We start from the raw sequence: 16628 nt of genomic DNA on the forward strand, positions 1-16628 counted from the left end.
CAGAATTGTAATCTAGTTTAAAAAGGGTCATAACAGCAACTTAAAAAGGAAAGCATAGATTCAACCCCCCTTCTCTAAGCCTACCACAACCTTCATCCCTTGATTTTGTCTCTTTTTTTTTTATGTTTAGCATGAGAACATACTATTGTTTAAGTATGGAGAAGTTGTTAAACTCCTATTTTATGATTATTTTTGGATAAAAAAAATGTGGAGTTCATCAACTTATCTTGTATTTATTCATAGAAAATGTATAGTTGTGTGAATTTCTCCTAATTGTGTTTAATTGTAAAAGAACATATTTTTATGCTTGAAAATTTTCAAATTTAATTCACTTTTATTTCATTCGATGCCTTGATATGTTTATTTGAATGACTGAAGGTTTAGAAGGTAAGGATGACTTGAAGAAATGGAAAAAAAAAAGCATGCAAAAGTGGATAATTCATGAAAAAATAAAGATTGCAGAATTTTATGATTGTGCGTATGCATGCCTTGTGCATACGCATCACCTGAAATTTGTGCGTACACATGGCTTGTGCGTATACACGAATGGATGCACGTGATTTAGTTAAGTAAACACGTGGCTCACAATTTCAAGACATATTTTGGCCTAATCCAACACATTTCTGACGCATATGGAGGCAAGACTCGAGGGAGTTGAGAACCAATCATGCAAGGAGTCATACTAGTAGTGTATAATCATGTTTTAGGTCAATACTAGAGGGAGAAACTCTAACTTCTCTCTAGAATTTAGGGTTTTTAGTTTAGTTTTTTCTTAAATTTAGGTTTTAATTCTTGTTTTAGTGTGGTTTCATTTATATTTTCATGTTTTAGAATCTTAATTTGCCTAATTTTACTTGTTAGTTTCTTTATTTTTGTTAATTTTAGTTTATAAAAACTTGTGTAAATTTTGATTTTTCTTTAATGCAATTTAATATTTTTATATTCATTGTTGCTTGTTTCAATAGTTATTATTTCTTTCTTGTTGTGGTAGTAATAGATTTTTTTATTCATACAATTTACCATGCTTTTTTTTATGCATTTCAAGTGTTTATTAAAATATCTTTCTTAGTTTTAGAGTATATTTTTACACTCTTGACTTGAGATTGAGGATTTAGGTGACCTTGAATCATTAATATCCAATATTAATTGGTGATTTAGGGTTGTTGGTTGATTTTGTTTTCACTAAAGCTAATTAGTGAATTGGCTAGGACTTGTGAATTAAGATTAATTATGCCTATTTGACTTTCTCCCGATGTTAGGGGATGACAAAGTAGAATTAACTCTTCTTAATTGCCATATTTGTGGTCAATGACTTGGATAGGAACCCTTGACTCTCAATTCTTGCCAAGATGCCTTTTTAGCACTTGAATTTTCTTGTTTGCTCTTTATTTTCTTGCAATTTAATTTATTGTCTTTTGCATTTGACCCTTTTTTCATAACCAATGATACGCGCACCTCATTACAATTTCTTTGAGAGATGACATGGAATTTAAAACTCTCAGTTAAATTGAATTGAATTTGTGACAATCTTATAAACTCTGATTCGGGTCATTTGTTGATTCTCATGGTTCTATCCAGGTGACAAGATTTTGGAATTCTCTCTTAATTGTCAAATTTTCCTCCGAGATCCATTGAATTGAGAGCTGCACCATCCATAGAACTCAAACCTTGAGGTTTGAACCCTAGTATAGTGAGTCTTGATTCATGTTGCCAATCACTACCCATCTCTCTCTTTCTCTTCATCCCACAAAAAAGACTAAGTTGCCCATCCGTTTCTAACAAACCATATTCAAGGGGACCAATAAAGTTGGAGGATAGGATTTGCACCCACTCAAATGATGTGTTGGATGGTGGTGACTTAAGAAAAGAGGCTTCTAACAGCTTTAGCAATGTGATTTCCATTCTTTTTTGTTCTTCTTGGGCAACTTCTACCTCTTGACAAATTTTATCAAATTCTATTCCTTACTCACTAACTTCTTCTAACTCTTCATCATTACTCAAGTCATGCCTCGAAGATTGTGCATAATTCTCCTCAACATCAATTTTACACTTCATAGAGAAAGGTTCAACAATCTCAACAAGATCATCAGTTGGAGTGGAAGTGTCTTCAATCTCTAAATGCACCCCTTGCTCAACTCCTTCTAACTCTTCAACCACTTCTTCAAATTCAATGTATTCAATATTTTTCACTTGTTGCAATTCATACCTTGACTCATCTTCTTTCTTTTAAGGCTCCAAGCTCTCTTCCACATTGTGTTCTTTGGTTGATTTTCCACATTCGTCAATAAAAGTATTTTGATTGCATGAACGTAGTGAGACTAAGCAGTCAACGGATTTGAGTATAGTTCCCACGTAGTTTTCTTGCCTCTTGTAAAATTCCTCTTACCCTTTGAGGTAGTCCATCTCCTCAAGTACGTCCAATGGTCATCCAGGAGGAGGTAGGGTAGGTATGCGTGTGGAAAATCGGTCGATTGATTCTTTGAGATGATCCAATTACTCTTGTCGCTCATGGATAATGTAATTGAAATTATTTTGCTTTTGGATTAATGATTGGAGAGATTCTTTTATGGATGATTGTGGTGAAAAAGATGGTTGATTGTGTTGGAGGTAGCCATCATATATGGGAGGTGATTTATAAGAGTGGGAATATTGAGGTGGTGTATATGGAGATGGTGATTCTAAGTATGATTTATATGTTTCATATAATTGTTCGTGATGCACATAAGATTGATGGTATTATGGATATAAATTAGGATCATATGGAGGTATTTAGTGGTATGAGACTTGTGAGTATTGTGATTGAGGGCAATATTGAAGAGGTAGTTCATAGGCATATGGTGGTTGAGGTTTATAACCATAAGAAGGCCCACCATATCCATTAGAATGGTATGCATTATGGGGTGAATTGTGTTTATAGTAGAGTGGTGCACGAAATTGTGATCACTACTTTTCACAACTCAAATAATCCCTAGTAATGGCCCCAAAGACTTGGTGCTCAATACCATGGCATAAACACAACTTCGCACAACTAACCAGCAAGTGCATTGGGTCGTCCAAGTAATAAACCTTACGCGAGTAAGGGTCGATCCCACGGAGATTGTTGGTATGAAGCAAGCTATGGTCACCTTGTAAATCTCAGTCAGGCAGACTCAAATGGTTATGGATGATATATGAATAAAACATAAAGATAAAGATAGAGATACTTATGTAATTCATTGGTGAGAACTTCAGATAAGCGAATGGAGATGCTTTGTCCCTTCCGTCTCTCTGCTTTCCTACTGTCTTCATCCAATCATTCTTACTCCTTTCCATGGCAAGCTGTATGTTGGGCATCACCATTGTCAGTGGCTACAGTCCCGTCCTCTCAGTGAAAATGTTCAACGCACCCTGTCACGGCACGGCTATTCAGCAGTCGGTTCTCGATCATGTCGGAATAGAATCCAGTGATTCTTTTGCGTCTGTCACTAACGCCCCACAATCGCGAGTTTGAAGCTCGTCACAGTCATTCAATCATTGAATCCTACTCAGAATACCACAGACAAGGTTTAGACCTTCCGGATTCTCTTGAATGCCGCCATCAATTCTAGCTTATACCACGAAGATTCCGGTTAAAGAATCCAAGAGATAAACATTAGAGCCTTGTTTGCTTGTAGAACGGAAGTGGTTGTCAGTCACGCGTTCATAAGTGAGAATGATGATGAGCGTCACATAATCATCACATTCATCATGTTCTTGGGTGCGAATGAATATCTTGGAATAAGAACAAGCTGAATTGAATAGAAGAACAATAGTAATTGCATTAATACTCGAGGTACAGTAGAGCTCCACACCTTAATCTATGGTGTGTAGAAACTCCACCGTTGAAAATACATAAGAACAAGGTCTAGGCATGGCCGTGAGGCCAGCCCCATGATCTAAGATAGCATAAGACTAAAGATAGCTACCCCGATATATGTAAATATAATAGTAAAAGGTCCTACTTATAGGGAACTAGTAGCTTAAGAATTACAAAGGTGAGTAAATGACATAAAAATCCACTTCCGGGCCCACTTGGTGTGTGCTTGGGCTGAGCATTGAAGCATTTTTGTGTAGAGACTCTTCTTGGAGTTAAACGCCAGCTTTTGTGCCAGTTTGGGCGTTTAACTCCCATTCTTGTGCTAGTTCCGGCGTTAAACGCCGGGCAGTTTTGAGCTGATTTGGAACACCGGTTTGGGCCATCAAATCTCGGGTAAAGTATGGACTATTATACATTGCTGGAAAGCCCAGGATGTCTACTTTCCAACGCCGTTGAGAGCGCGCCAATTGGGCTTCTGTAGCTCCAGAAAATCCACTTCGAGTGCAGAGAGGTCAGAATCCAACAGCATCTGCAGTCCTTTTAGTCTCTGAATCAGATTTTTGCTCAGATCCCTCAATTTCAGCCAGAAAATACCTGAAATCACAGAAAAACACACAAACTCATAGTAAAGTCCAGAAAAGTGAATTTTAACTAAAAAATAATAAAAATATACTAAAAACTAACTAAAACATACTAAAAACATACTAAAAACAATGCCAAAAAGCGTACAAATTATCCGCTCATCACAACACCAAACTTAAATTGTTGCTTGCCCCCAAGCAACTGAAAATCAAATAAGATAAAAAGAAGAGAATATGCAATGAACTCCAAAAATATCTATGAAGATCAGTATTAATTAGATGAGCGGGGCTTTAGCTTTTTGCCTCTGAACAGTTTTGGCATCTCACTTTATCCTTTGAAATTCAGAATGATTGGCTTCTTTAGGAACTCAGAATCCAGATAGTGTTATTGATTCTCCTAGTTAAGTATGATGATTCTTGAACACAGCTACTTTATGAGTCTTGGCCGTGGCCCAAAGCACTCTGTCTTCCAGTATTACCACCGGATACATACATGCCACAGACACATAATTGGGTGAACCTTTTCAGATTGTGACTCAGCTTTGCTATAGTCCCCAATTAGAGGTGTCCAGGGTTCTTAAGCACACTCTTTTTGCCTTGGATCACAACTTCATTACTTTTCTTTTCCTTTCTTTTTCTCTTTCTCCCTTTTTTTCGTTTTTTCTTTTTTTTTTGTGTTCACTGCTTTTTCTTGCTTCAAGAATCATTTTTATGATTTTTCAGATCCTCAGTAACATGTCTCCTTTTTCATCATTCTTTCAAGAGCCAACAATTTTAACATTCATGAACCACAAATTCAAAAGAAATATGCACTGTTTAAGCATACATTCAGAAAACAAAAGTATTGCCACCACATCAAAATAATTAATCTGTTATAAAATTCAAAATTCATGCAATTCTTTCTTTTTTTCAATTAAGAACATTTTTTTTTATTTAAGAAAGGTGATGGATTCATAGGACATTCATAACTTTAAGGCATAGACACTAAGACACTAATGATCACAAGACACAAACATGGACAAACATAAGCATTAATTTTCGAAAAACAGGAAAATAAAGAACAAGGAAATTAAAGAACGGGTCCACCTTAGTGATGGCGGCTCTTTCTTCTTCTTGAAGATCCTATGGAGTGCTTGAGCTCCTCAATGTCTCTTCCTTGTCTTTGTTGCTCCTCTCTCATGATCCTTTGATCTTCTCTAATTTCATGGAGGATGATGGAGTGTTCTTGATGCTCCACCCTTAGTTGTCCCATGTTGGAACTCAATTCTCCTAGGGAGGTGTTTAGTTGCTCCCAATAGTTTTGTGGAGGAAAGTGCATCCCTTGAGGCATCTCAGGGATCTCATGATGAGTGGGGTCTCCTGTGTGCTCCATCCTCTTCTTAGTGATGGGCTTGTCCTCATCAATAGGGATGTCTCCCTCTATGTCAATTCCAACAGAATAACAGAGGTGACAAATGAGATGAGGAAAGGCTAACCTTGCCAAGGTAGAGGACTTGTCCGCCACCTTATAAAGCTCTTGAGCTATAACCTCATGAACTTCTATTCCTTCTCCAATCATGATGCTATGAATCATGATAGCCCGGTCTATGGTAACTTCGGACCGGTTGCTAGTGGGAATGATTGAACGTTGGATGAACTCCAACCATCCTCTAGCTACGGGCTTGAGGTCATGCCTTCTCAATTGAACCGGCTTCCCTCTTGAATCTCTCTTCCATTGGGCGCCCTCTTCACATATGACTGTGAGGACTTGGTCCAACCTTTGATCAAAGTTGACCCTTCTAGTGTAAGGGTGTTCATCTCCTTGCATCATGGGCAAATTGAATGCCAACTTTACACTTTCCGGACTAAAATCCAAGTATTTCCCCCGAACCATAGTAAGATAATTCTTTGGATTCGGGTTCACACTTTGATCATGGTTCTTGGTGATCCATGCATTGGCATAGAATTCTTGAACCATCAAGATTCCGACTTGTTAAATGGGGTTGGTAAGGACTTCCCAACCTCTTCTTCGGATCTCATGTCGGATCTCCGGATATTCACTCTTTTTGAGTGAAAAAGGGACCTCGGGGATCACCTTCTTCAAGGCCACAACTTCATAGAAGTGGTCTTGATGCACCCTTGAGATGAATCTCTCCATCTCCCATGACTCGGAGGTAGAAGCTTTTGCCTTCCCTTTCCTCTTTCTAGAGGTTTCTCCGGCCTTGGATGCCATAAGTGGTTATGGAAAAACGAAAAAGCAACGCTTTTACCACACCAAACTTAAAAGGTTTGCTCGTCCTCGAGCAAAAGAAGAAAGAAGAGAGTAGAAGAAGAAGAAATGAGGAAGAAGGGAATGGCTTTGTGTTCGGCCAAAGAGGGGGAGAAGTGGTGTTTAGGTTGTGTGAAAATGAGGGGGTGAAGAAGGGTTTATATAGGAGAGGGGGGCTCATGGTTCGGTCATGTATGGGTGGGTTTGGGTGGGAAAGTGGTTTGAATTTGAAGGTGAGGTAGGTGGGGTGTTATGAAGGATGGATGTGAGTGGTGAAGATAAGATGGGATTTGATAGGTGAAGGGTTTTTGGGGAAGAGGTGTTGAGGTGATTGGTGAATGGGTGAAGAAGAGAGAGAGTGGTGGGGTTGGTGGGGATCCTGTGGGGTCCACAGATCCTGAGGTGTCAAGGAAAAGTCATCCCTGCACCAAATGGCATGCAAAATCACGTTTTGAGCCAATTCTGGCGTTAAACGCCGGGCTGGTGCCCATTTCTGGCATTTAACGCCAGGTTCTTGCCCTTTCCTGGCGTTTAACGCCAGTCTGGTGCCCCTTTCTGGCGTTAAACGCCCAGAATGGTGCCAGACTGGGCGTTAAACGCCCACCTGCTAGCCTTACTGGCGTTTAAACGCCAGTAAGTTCTTCCTCCAGGGTGTGCTGTTTTTCTTCCTGTTTTTCATTCTGTTTTTGCTTTTTCAATTGATTTTGTGACTTCTCATGATCATCAACCTACAAAAAACATAAAATAACAAAAGAAAATAGATAAAATATAACATTGGGTTGCCTCCCAACAAGCGCTTCTTTAATGTCAGTAGCTTGACAGATGGCTCTCATGGAGCCTCACATTTTCTCAGAGCAATGTTGGAACCGCCCAACACCAAACTTAGAGTTTGAATGTGGGGGTTCAACACCAAACTTAGAGTTTGGTTGTGGCCTCCCAACACCAAACTTAGAGTTTGACTGTGGGGGCTCTGTTTGACTCTGATTTGAGAGAAGCTCTTCATGCTTCCTCTCCATGGTGACAGAGGGATATCCTTGAGCCTTAAACACAAAGGATTCTTCATTCACTTGAATGATCAGTTCGCCTCTATCAACATCAATCACAGCCTTTGCTGTGGCTAGGAAGGGTCTGCCAAGGATGATGGTTTCATCCATGCACTTCCCAGTCTCTAGGACTATGAAATCAGCAGGGATGTAATGGTTTTCAATCTTCACCAAAACATCCTCTACAAGTCCATGAGCTTGTTTTCTTGAGTTGTCTGCCATCTCTAATGAGATTCTTGCAGCTTGCACCTCAAAGATCTCTAGCTTCTCCATTACAGAGAGAGGCATGAGGTTTACACTTGACCCTAAGTCACACAGAGCCTTCTTGAAGGTCATGGTGCCTATGGTACAAGGTATTGAAAACTTCCCAGGATCTTGTTTCTTTTGAGGTAATTTCTGCCTAGACAAGTCATCCAGTTCTTTGGTGAGCAAAGGGGGTTCATTCTCCCAAGTCTCATTTCCAAATAACTTGTCATTTAGCTTCTTGATTGCTCCAAGGTATTTAGCAACTTGCTCTTCAGTGACATACTCATCCTTTTCAGAGGAAGAATACTCATCAGAGCTCATGAAAGGCAGAAGTAAGTCCAATGGAATCTCTATGGTCTCATTTTGAGCCTCAGATTCCCATGGTTCCTCATTTGGGAACTCAATGGAGGTTAGTGCACGCCCACTGAGGTCTTCCTCAGTGGCGTTCACTTCCTCTCCTTCCTCTCCAAATTCGGCCATGTTGATGGCCTTGCACTCTCCTTTTGGATTTTCTTCCGTGTTGCTTGGGAGAGTACTAGGAGGGAGTTCAGTAGCTTTCTTGCTCAGCTGTCCCACTTGTGCCTCCAAGTTCCTAATGGAGGACCTTGTTTCAGTCATGAAACTTTGAGTGGTTTTGATTAGATCAGAGACCATGGTTGCTAAGTTAGAGGGGTTCTGCTTAGAATTCTCTGTCTGTTGCTGAGAAGATGATGGAAAAGGCTTGCCATTGCTAAACCTGTTTCTTCCACCATTATTGTTGTTGAAACCTTGTTGAGGTCTCTCTTGATTCTTCCATGAGAAATTTGGATGATTTCTCCATGAAGAATTATAGGTGTTTCCATAGGGTTCTCCTAGGTAATTCACCTCTTCCATTGAAGGGTTCTCAGGATCATATGCTTCTTCTTCAGATGAAGCATCCTTAGTACTGCTTGGTGCATTTTACATTCCAGACAGACTTTGAGAAATCAAATTGACTTGTTGAGTCAATATCTTGTTCTGAGCCAATATGGCATTCAGAGTATCAATCTCAAGAACTCCTTTCTTCTGATTTGCCCCATTGTTCACAGGATTCCTTTCAGAAGTGTACATGAATTGGTTATTTGCAACCATTTCAATTAGCTCTTGAGCTTCTGTAGGCGTCTTCTTCAAATGAAGAGATCCTCCAGCAGAGCTATCCAAAGACATCTTGGATAGTTCAGAGAGACCATCATAGAAAATACCTATGATGCTCCATTCAGAAAGCATGTCAGAAGGACATTTTCTGATCAATTGTTTGTATCTTTCCCAAGCTTCATAGAGGGATTCTCCATCCTTCTGTCTGAAGGTTTGGACTTCTACTCTAAGCTTACTCAATTTTTGAGGTGGAAAGAACTTTGCCAAGAAGGCATTGACTAGCTTTTCCCATGAGTCCAGGCTTTCTTTAGGTTGTGAATCCAACCATGTCCTAGCTCTGTCTCTTACAGCAAAAGGGAATAGCATAAGTCTGTAGACCTCAGGGTCAACCCCATTAATCTTGACAGTGTCACAGATTTGCAAGAATTCAGCTAAAAACTGATGAGGATCTTCCAATGGAAGTCCATGGAACTTGCAATTCTGTTGCATTAGAGAAACTAATTGAGGCTTAAGCTCAAAGTTGTTTGCTCCAATGGCAGGGATAGAGATGCTTCTCCCATAGAAGTCGGGAGTAGGTGCAGTAAAGTCACCCAGCACCTTCCTTGCATTGTTTGCATTGTTGTTGTTTTCGGCTGCCATGTGTTCTTCTTCGAAGATTTCTGTTAGGTCCTCTACAGAGAGTTGTGCCTTAGCTTCTCTTAGCTTTCGCTTCAAGGTCCTTTCAGGTTCAGGGTCAGCTTCAACAAGAATGCCTTTGTCTCTGCTCCTGCTCATATGAAAGAGAAGAGAACAAGAAAATGTGGAATCCTCTATGTCACAATATAGAGATTCCTTTAGGTGTCAGAAGAACAGAAAAATAGAAGAAAGAGGTAGAAGAATTCGAACTTAATCAGATAGAGTTCGAATTGTGCATTGAGAAGAAGTGTTAGTCCGTAAATAGAAGGATGTGAGAGGAGAGAAGGTAATTTTCGAAAATTAAGTAAAAGAATTTGAAAACATTTTGAAAAACATTAATTAATTTTCGAAAATAAGAGTGGGAAAGAAATCAAGTGATTTTTGAAAAAGATTTTGAAGTTAGAAGTCAAAAAGATTTGGTTGAAAAACTATTTTGAAAAAGATGTGGTTAAGAAGATATGATTGGTTTTAAAAAATTGTGATGGAGAAAATATGATTTGAAAACAATTTTAAAAAGATTTGATTTTAAAAATTAATAACTTGGCTATCAAGAAAAGATATGATTCAAACATTAAACCTTTCTCAACAGAAAAGGCAACATACTTGAAATGTTCAATCAAATCATTAATTGTTAGCAAGTATCTTTGAAAAAGGAAAGAAATTGATTTTGAAAACATTTGATTGAAAAGATATGATTTGAAAAAGATTAGATTTTGAAAAACTTTGAAAACTTGAAAAAAAAATTGATTTGAAAACAAAATCCTCCCCCTTGTGCCATCCTGGCGTTAAACGCCCAGAATGGTGCACATTCTGGCGTTTAACGCCCAATGCACTACCTTTTTGGGCGTTAAACGCCCAACCAGGCACCCTGGCTGGCGTTTAAACGCCAGTCTGTCCTACTTCACTGGGCGTTTTGAACGCCCAGCTTTTTCTGTGTAATTCCTCTGCTGCATGTTCTGAATCTTCAGTTCCCTGTACTATTGACTTGAAAATAGAACCAAGATCAAATAAACAATACATGCAAGACACCAAACTTAAAATTAGACACTAGACTCAAACAAGAAACATAAAATATTTTTGGTTTTTATGATTTTGAAAATTTTTTTTGTGCTTTTTCGAAAATTATATGGAAATAGAAAATAAAGGTTTCAGAATTCTTAATTTGGATTCCAGGAATCATTGCAATGCTAGTCTAAGACTCCGGTCCAGGAATTAGACATGGCTTCACAGCCAGCCAAGCTTTCAAAGAAAGCTTCGGTCCAAAACACTAGACATGGCCAATGGCCAGCCAAGCCTTAGCAGATCATTGCTCCAATAGCAAGATTGATAGAGATCAACAAGCTCTTGTGATGATCAGTTGAAACCTCGGTCCAATAAGATTAGACATGGCTTCTCAGCCAGCCAGACTTCAACAGATCATCATGAAACACTAGAATTCCTTCTTAAGAATTCTGAAGAAAAATACCTAATCTAAGCAACAAGATGAACCGTCAGTTGTCCATACACGAAACAATCCCCGGCAACGGCGCCAAAAACTTGGTGTGCGAAATTGTGATCACTTCTTTTCACAACTCAAATAATCCCTAGTAATGGCCCCAAAAACTTGGTGCTCAATACCATGGCATAAACACAACTTTGCACAACTAACCAGCAAGTGCACTGGGTCGTCCAAGTAATAAACCTTACGCGAGTAAGGGTCGATCCCACGGAGATTGTTGGTATGAAGCAAGCTATGGTCACCTTGTAAATCTTAGTCAGGCAGACTCAAATGGGTATAGTGATATACGAATAAAGCATAAAGATAAAGATAGAGGTACTTATGTAATTCATTGGTAGGAACTTCAGATAAGCGTATGAAGATGCCTTCCCTTCCGTCTCTCTGCTTTCCTACTGTCTTCATCCAATCCTTCTTACTCCTTTCCATGGCAAGCTTATGCAAGGGTTTCACCGTTGTCAGTGGCTACCTCCCATCCTCTCAGTGAAAATGTTCCTATGCTCTGTCATAGCATGGCTAATCATCTGTCGGTTCTCGTTCAGGCCGGAATAGAATCCATTGATTCTTTTGCGTCTGTCACTAACGCCCCGCCTGCTAGGAGTTTGAAGCACGTCACAGTCATTCAATCATTGAATCCTACTCAGAATACCACAGACAAGGTTAGACCTTCCGGATTCTCTTGAATGCCGCCATCAGTTCTTGCCTATACCACGAAGACTCTGATCTCACGGAATGGCTGGCTCGTTTGTCAGGCGAGCACTCGGTTGTCAGGCGATCAACCATGCATCGTGTATCAGGAATCCAAGAGATAAACACTAGAGCCTCGTTTGCTTGTAGAACAAGAGTGGTTGTCAGTCACTTTGTTCATGAGTGAGAATGATGATGAGCGTCACATAATCATCACATTCATCAAGTTCTTGAGTGCGAATGAATATCTTGGACAAAGAACAAGCGGAATTGAATAGAAGAACAATAGTAATTGCATTAATACTCGAGGTACAGCAGAGCTCCACACCTTAATCTATGGTGTGTAGAAACTCCACCGTTGAAAATACATAAGAACAAGGTCTAGGCATGGCCGAATGGCCAGCCTCCCAATGATCTAAGATAGCATAAAATGAAGATAGCTACCCCGATATCCCAATACAATAGTAAAAGGTCCTACTTATAGAAAACTAGTAGCCTAGGGTGTACAGAGATGAGTAAATGACATAAAAATCCACTTCCGGGCCCACTTGGTGTGTGCTTGGGCTGAGCAATGAAGCAATTTCGTGTAGAGACTCTTCTTGGAGTTAAACGCCAGCTTTTATGCCAGTTTGGGCGTTTAACTCCCATTTAGGTGCCAGTTCCGGCGTTTAACGCTGGAATTTCTGAGGGTGACTTTGAACGCCGATTTGGGCCATCAAATCTTGGGCAAAGTATGGACTATCATATATTGCTGGAAAGCCCAGGATGTCTACTTTCCAACGCCGTTGAGAGCGCGCCAATTGGGCTTCTGTAGCTCCAGAAAATCCACTTCGAGTACAGGGAGGTCAGAATCCAACAGCATCTGCAGTCCTTTTCAGTCTCTGGATCAGATTTTTGCTCAGGTCCCTCAATTTCAGCCAGAAAATACCTGAAATCACAGAAAAACACACAAACTCATAGTAAAGTCCAGAAAAGTGAATTTTAACTAAAAACTAATAAAAATATACTAAAAACTAAACCAAATATACTAAAAACATACTAAAAACAATGCCAAAAAGCGTACAAATTATCCGCTCATCACCAAGGTAGAGGGCTTGTCTGCCACCTTATAGAGTTCTTGGGATATAACCTCATGAACTTCTACTTCTTCTCCAATCATGATACTATGAATCATGATGGCCCGGTCTATAGTAACTTCGGACCGGTTGCTAGTGGGAATGATTGGGCGTTGGATAAACTCCAACCATCCCCTAGCACGGGCTTGAGGTCATGCCTTCTCAGTTGAACCGGCTTCCCTCTTGAATCTCTCTTCCATTGGGCGCCCTCTTCACAAATGTCTGTGAGGACTTGGTCCAACCTTTGATCAAAGTTGACCCTTCTAGTGTAAGGGTGTTCATCTCCTTGCATCATGGGCAAGTTGAATGCCAACCTTACATTTTCCGGACTAAAATCTAAGTATTTCCCCCGAACCATTGTAAGCCAATTCTTTGGCTCCGGGTTTACACTTTGATCATGGTTCTTGGTGATCCATGCATTGGCATAGAACTCTTGAACCATTAAGATTCCGACTTGTTGAATGGGGTTGGTAAGAACTTCCCAACCTCTTCTTCTAATCTCATGTCGGATCTCCGGATATTCACTCTTTTTGAGTTTGAAAGGGACCTCGGGGATCACTTTCTTCAAGGCCACAACTTCATAGAAGTGGTCTTGATGCACCCTTGAGATGAATCTCTCCATCTCCCATGACTCGGAGGTGGAAGCTTTTGCCTTCCCTTTCCTCTTTCTAGAGGTTTTTCCGGCCTTAGGTGCCATAAATGGTTATGAAAAAGCAAAAAGCAATGCTTTTACCACACCAAACTTAAAAGGTTTGCTCATCCTCGAGCAAAGAAGAAAGAAGAGAGTGGAAGAAGAAGAAATAGAGGAGATGGTGGTGGCTTTGTGGTTCGGCCAAATAGGGAGAAGTAGTGTTTAGGTTGTGTGAAATTGAAGGAGTGAAGATGGGTTTATATAGGGGTGAAGAGAGGGATGGGGTTCGGCTATGGGAGGGTGGGTTTGGGAGGGAAAGTGGTTTAAATTTGAATGGTGAGGTAGGTGGGGTTTTATGAAGGATGGATGTGAGTGGTGAAGAGAAAGATGGGATTTGATAGGTGAAGGGTTTTTTGGGGAAGAGGTGTTGAGGTGATTGGTGAATGGGTGAAGAAGAAGAGAGAGGGTGGTGGGGTAGGTAGGGATCCTGTGGGGTCCACAGATCCTGAGGTGTCAAGGAAAATTCAACCCTGCACCAAGTGGCGTGCAAAAATGCACCCTTTGCCAATTCTGGCGTTAAACGTCGGGCTGGTGCCCATTTCTGGCGTTTAACGCCAGCTGCTTGCCCTTTTCTGGCATTTAACGCCAGTCTGGTGCCCCTTTCTGGCGTTAAACGCCCAGAATGGTGCCAGACTGGGCGTTAAACGCCCATTTGCTGCCCTTACTGGCGTTTAAACGCCAGCAAGGCCTTCCTCCAGGGTGTGCTGTTTTTCTTTCTGTTTTTCATTCTGTTTCTGCTTTTTCAATTGATTTTGTGACTTCCCATGATCATCAACCTACAGAAAACATAAAATAACAAAGGAAATTAGATTAAATATAATATTGGGTTGCCTCCCAACAAGCGCTTCTTTAATGTCAGTAGCTTGACAGTGGGCTCTCATGGAGCCTCACAAATGCTCAGAGCATTGTTGGAACCTCCCAACACCAAACTTAGAGTTTGAATGTGGGGGTTTAACACCAAACTTAGAATTTGGTTGTGGCCTCCCAACACCAAACTTAGAGTTTGATTGTGGGGGCTCTGTTTGACTCTGTTTTGAGAGAAGCTCTTCATGCTTCCTCTCCATGGTGACAGAGGGATATCCTTGAGCCTTAAACACAAAGGATTCTTCATTCATTTGAATGATCAATTCTCCTCTGTCCACATCAATCACAGCCTTTGCTGTGGCTAGGAAGGGTCTGCCAAGGATGATGGATTCATCCATGCACTTCCCAGTCTCTAGGACTATGAAATCAGCATGGATGTAATGGTCTTCAATCTTTACCAAAACATCCTCTACAAGTCCATAAGCTTGTTTTCTTGAATTGTCTGCCATCTCTAGTGAGATTCTTGCAGCTTGCACCTCAAAGATCCCTAGCTTCTCTATTACAGAGAGAGGCATGAGGTTTACACTTGACCCTAGGTCACACAGAGCCTTCTTAAAGGTCATGGTGCCTATGGTACAAGGTATTGAAAACTTCCCAGGATCTTGTCTCTTTTGAGGTAATCTCTGCCTAGACAAGTCATCCAGTTCTTTGGTGAGCAAAGGAGGTTCGTTCTCCCAAGTCTCATTACCAAATAACTTGTCATTTAGCTTCATAATTGCTCCAAGGTATTTAGCAACTTGCTCTTCAGTGACATACTCATTCTCTTCAGAGGAGGAATACTCATCAGAGCTCATGAATGGCAGAAGTAAATCCAATGGAACTTCTATGGTCTTAGTGTGAGCCTCAGATTCCCATGGTTCCTCATTAGGGAACTCATTGGAGGCCAGTGGACATCCATTGAGGTCTTCCTCAGTGGCGTTCACTGCCTCTTCATCCTCTTCAAGTTCGGCCATGTTGATGGCCTTGCACTCTCCTTTTGGATTTTCTTCTGTATTGCTTGGAAGAGTACTAGGAGGGAGTTCAGTAATTTTTTTGCTCAGCTGTCCCACTTGTGCCTCCAAGTTTCTAATGGAGGACCTTGTTTCAGTCATAAAACTTTTGAGTGGTTTTGATTAGATCAGAGACCATGGTTGCTAAGTCAGAGTGGTTCTGCTTAGAATTCTCTGTCTGTTACTGAGAAGATGATGGAAACGGCTTGCCATTGCTAAACCTGTTTCTTCCACCATTATTGTTGTGGAAACCTTGTTGAGGTCTCTGTTGATCCTTCCATGAAAGATTTGGATGATTTCTCCATGAAGGATTATAGGTGTTTCCATAGGGTTCTCCCATGTAGTTCACCTCTTCCATTGAAGGGTTCTCAGGATCATAAGCTTCTTCTTCAGACGAAGCGTCCTTAGTACTGCCTGGTGCATTTTGCATTCCAGACAGACTTTGAGAAATCAAATTGACTTGCTGAGTCAATATTTTGTTCTGAGCCAGTATGGCATTCAGAGTATCAATCTCAAGAGCTCCTTTCTTCTGATTTGTCCCATTGTTCACAGGATTCCTTTCAGAAGTGTACATGAATTGGTTATTTGTAACCATTTCAATTAGTTCTTGAGCTTCTGTAGGTGTCTTCTTCAGATGAAGAGATCCTCCAGTAGAGCTGTCCAATGACATCTTGGATAGTTCAGAGAGACCATCATAGAAAATACCTATGATGCTCCATTCAGAAAGCATGTCAGAGGGACACTTTCTGATCAATTGTTTGTATCTTTCCCAAGCTTCATAGAGGAATTCTCCTTCCTTCTGTCAGAAGGTTTGGACTTCCTCTCTAAGCTTACTCAATTTTTGAGGTAGAAAGAACTTTGCCAAGAAGGCATTGACTAGCTTTTTCCAAGAGTTCAAGCTTTCTTTAGGTTGTGAGTCCAACCATATCCTAGCTCTGTCTCTTACAGCAAAAGGGAATAGCATAAGTCTGTAGACCTCAGGGTCAACCCCATTAGTCTTGACAGTGTCACAGATTTGCAAGAACTCAGCTAAAAACTGATGAGGA

At 40.5% G+C, this 16628-nt stretch overlaps 2 non-coding genes across 2 annotated transcripts; both read left to right on the forward strand.

The window, feature by feature from the left end:
* Positions 1-9192: 9192 nt before the first annotated feature.
* LOC130964710 (small nucleolar RNA R71) lies at positions 9193-9300 on the forward strand. The gene has a single exon (XR_009080788.1). It is a non-coding gene; the product is annotated as a small nucleolar RNA R71 (small nucleolar RNA).
* A 7006-nt stretch (positions 9301-16306) lies between these two features.
* On the forward strand, positions 16307-16414 carry LOC130964108 (small nucleolar RNA R71). The gene has a single exon (XR_009080216.1). It is a non-coding gene; the product is annotated as a small nucleolar RNA R71 (small nucleolar RNA).
* The last annotated feature ends 214 nt before the right edge of the window (positions 16415-16628 follow it).

The sequence above is a fragment of the Arachis stenosperma genome, chromosome 2, assembly GCF_014773155.1.
Source record: "Arachis stenosperma cultivar V10309 chromosome 2, arast.V10309.gnm1.PFL2, whole genome shotgun sequence".
NCBI classification, from domain to species: Eukaryota; Viridiplantae; Streptophyta; class Magnoliopsida; order Fabales; family Fabaceae; genus Arachis; species Arachis stenosperma.